Below are 3,923 nucleotides of genomic sequence, written 5' to 3' on the forward strand. Positions count from 1 at the left end.
CACGGTCCTCAGCACCTCTTCTCCGCTGCAGTGCTCCCCACTTACCCTCACCCTGACTCACTCCAAACTGTTGCTTGGGGAGCTCCTTCCCCGCGGAACTACCCCGCCCAACGCCCGCGAGCAATTTTAAAGCCAAGGAGGGGCAATCAGGTGGGCGCCCAGGCGCCTCGCGGACCCTCTGGCCAGCCTTGGCCACCACCCGGGCGCGTGCCCACTGGACCTCGGAGGGAAGTGGGGGAAGGGCGGGGACAGCGGAGGCTCCCGAGGCAGAGGGAAGGAGTAGCTCCGGGGCCAGAGCGAGCCTCCCGTCCCGAGGCCCTGAGCTGGGACGCCGGGACCCGCGGGCTGTACCTGTGGCGGTGGGGCCGGCGGCCGGCGGCAGGGCGGCTGGCTCTCCCGCGTCGAGGCTAGGCGCACTCCCATCCCCGCCTCATGTTCTCCGCGCGGGCTCCAGCGCGCTCACCGCCGCCACCGCCGTCGTCTCGGCTTTATTTACTCAGACGGGCGCGCGCGGCCCGGGAACAGGAATACCGAGGCCTTCTCATGTTTCTTGACTGCCGGGCCCAGCCGGCGAACATCCTGCAGGCGCGGTATCCACGTTCCCGGGCCGGCGAGAGGAAGCCTCAGCACCCTCCCGGCAGCGGGCACTGCAGTTAACCCTCGCAGAGGAGCCGCCGCTGCAGGCGCCGCCGGGGAGTCCCCGGCCCGCCGCGTCTTCCCCAGCGGGGCCCCGCTCTCAGATCCGCCGGCCCCGCAGGCGCTGAGCAAAAGGGGCTATTTCCTTCGCACTTAGGGGAGAAATCGGAGAAGCCGCAAGTAGCGCCGGGCTTGGGCTCTGGAAGCCGAGACGCTGCGGTGCAAATCCCGCGTGTTAGCTGGCCCGAGAGCTGGAAATTTAGCCACGCGTGGCTAGGCGGGAGAGAGCTTTACGACGCGCCCTTAATTTTCTTCGCGATTAGCTGGAGTACAGTTAGAGCACGGGTTTGTGTCTACAACGCGTGAGCGTATTGCAGAAGGTGCTTGGCGCCCCGGGAGCTTCTTTTCTGCTGTCACTGGGCTTCTGAGGTCCGCGCTGTTTCAAAGCCAGACACACATTCACCGTCCGAGGCCAGGGCTGGAGAGGCTGCGCTCGCCACGGGACGTAGGGGTGGAGGGAGGCAAGGCCGGGGCGAGCGAGCCCAGGTGCCCAACCCACTGTGACCCAGGTATGGAAGAGAAGGCGAGCCCAGGGCCAGGCATCTGCATGGAGGAAGGGGGATGGCACTTGGGAGAATCCCGAGCTGGGACACAGTGCAAGGGGAGAGAATGCCTCTCAGATTCCTTTATTGATGATGGTTCCCTTCCCACCATCACCCCAAATAGGAGAGTAACAAAAGCTGTGGTTTAGGTGCAACTGGAAGCTTGGAGCTTCTGGCAGCCTTGAAGATCCGCAAGGCGCCGAGCACGAAGCCGTCCGCCTTCTCGCGGCCGGCCTTGAGGCAGCAGCGACACCTTCATCTTTTTATAAGAGCGAAAGTAGATTTTTCCAAACCTGAAAGTTATGGCATCATTTGTTCTTTTCTCCTTCAAGGTGGCTGGCCAGCTCTGGGGCAGTGGCCCACCTAAGCATCTTCCATTTATGCGGCCTGGAAGTGGTTAAAATATATGTTAAAGCTATTATTGCCAAGACTAATCACACCTTCGAATTTTCCTCTATGTTATCTCCCAAACTATGCGACGGCAAACGGGCGGTGTCACAATCTAAAGCATAGAAGGACGAACTTTTAAGTTTTTGCGCATTAGGTAGATAAATATTATCATTTGATCACATTTTCCAATGTCCCGTGGTTTCTTTTATTGTATCATTTGCGGTTGGGCATTCTCATTTCATCATTGGCGCTGCACTTGACTTGTTGCAGTGTGAGTTCAATAGACACAGAGGTCTACGGACCTCGCTGTGGGAATTTAAAGTGAGGGAGACATCAGAACATTTCAGCCACAGACTTACAGCGAGTAAGTTTCACAACAACTGGTATTTGATAATTCACAAGAGGAAATAGCCCGGTTTTCCCCTGTCCTCTCTATAACACTCTCTATAATGTGGTCACCAGACATTATCAGGAAATCAGCTGTAAAACGCCCCTCTGACATATATTTTGGTCAGCTGCTCTCGGTAAAGCAATGGGCAGTATGTAGTCGCTTGCAATTTCATAGTACCATACTGACTCATGGACTCATGGATCAGGATACTTTAGTATAAGATACTACTTTTGTTGCTTTAGTCTTAACGGCATTTACACAACTTAAAAATGCATTTAGAGGACTTTGACTTAAGATCAATTTACATGTGAGATGTGGTTTCTTAAAGTCTGATATAAAATATACAGCAAAAAATGTTGCAAAAAATTTTTAATTTGGTATAGGAATAATATACACCTTAGACTTAAGTCACTGAAAAAGTAATGCAGAATTACTTTAGAATATAGTAATTAGAATCCATTTTAAAATGAAAAAACAAAACCCACAATGGAGGGTAGGTTTTAAAATCAAATAGTGTGGAGAATCCTTCTGTAATGTACAAATAAGCATGTATTTTGCGATAGACCAAAATTTTATTTTTGCAAGTTTCATTCTCTATGCAAGAGTGAAGTTTCTTCTTTATTTTAACCCACAGTTCAAATACAGTTATCATTATCTTTAATTCCACCTTTTCCAAAGGTGAATTTTACTTAGCTTCTAATGCTGTACTCTAAAGTCAGTATATGAAATGCTATATCATAATCCTCAGAACTAAACCTTGCAATTTTAGAAAGCACTATCAGAAGCTTTAGAGAGTATATAGTTTGTGGGAGATAGCCATATGCAGGGAAAAGAGAAAAACAGTTTAGGCCAGAAGTCAGAAAAGTTGAGTCCAAATTCTCAAAATCGAGTCTGAATTCTGGTTAATTTGATGTTGGCTTAGTCCGAATTTACTCAAGTATAAAATGAAGATGTCAATTTTTCCATAAATTTGCCATATACTATTATTAAGATATTTTTTAAATGTGAAAGTAACGTATTGCAATTGCTAAAGCTACAAAAATGTCAAGTACAACATTTGGCAGAAATCTTAATTCGTTCTGTTAGACCTGGAGTGTAGTTATAAATATAAATAATTTTCCTTTCTTACAAGAAAAAAAGAAGCTTTCATTTTAAGCATTTTGATATTTTACCAAGGGGCCTGATGTTTCACAACAAATATTGGTCAAAGTTTTTGAAAATAAGGGTTGCTTTTAAACTCTCTTTTCTGGTTATTACTTATAGGCAATGAAATAAATTACAAAGCCAGGGAAATTTTGTCACTTTCCATCCAAATGTTATTAAATAGTAAATTTATGGACAAAGAGCAGGTTCAACCTCACACTTGGCCAGCATGAGTCGTGGAGATACATGTTGAAGTGCGTAAGTGGAACAACATAACAAGCAGAGAAAGACACAGCTGCAGAAACATCGTGGGCAAACCAGTCGAATAGGAGCCCTCCAAATTCCGCAAGGCATTTTCACTTTGTTTATAATTTGACTTTGATCGCATTAATAATGCAGGATAAGTTCTGTCAGAGAGGGGATCTTCTCCATAAATTCATTCTCAAGCAAGGAACAGAGTCCAAGTGCAAGTCCCTCTTCTGCTAACTCCACCCAGTCACGTTCCTGAGACTCAACCACCGAGAGGTGGCCACCACTGGTTTGATGTGTATCCTCTCGATGGTTTTCTCTGCGTTCACATCCATGAATACAAACAAAACATAATAGTTTTGTTTTATGACCTTCTGAAAGAAATGAGACCATACCTTACAGAAGGGTACACATACAGAGACACACAGAACTAAACTAAAACTTGCTTTCTCATTCAATTTCATAGAGAATTTTCATGTGAGTACCTATAAATACAAATCCATAGTTTTAAC

The sequence above is a fragment of the Panthera tigris genome, chromosome B4 (assembly GCF_018350195.1).
Source record: "Panthera tigris isolate Pti1 chromosome B4, P.tigris_Pti1_mat1.1, whole genome shotgun sequence".
Classification (NCBI taxonomy): domain Eukaryota; kingdom Metazoa; phylum Chordata; class Mammalia; order Carnivora; family Felidae; genus Panthera; species Panthera tigris.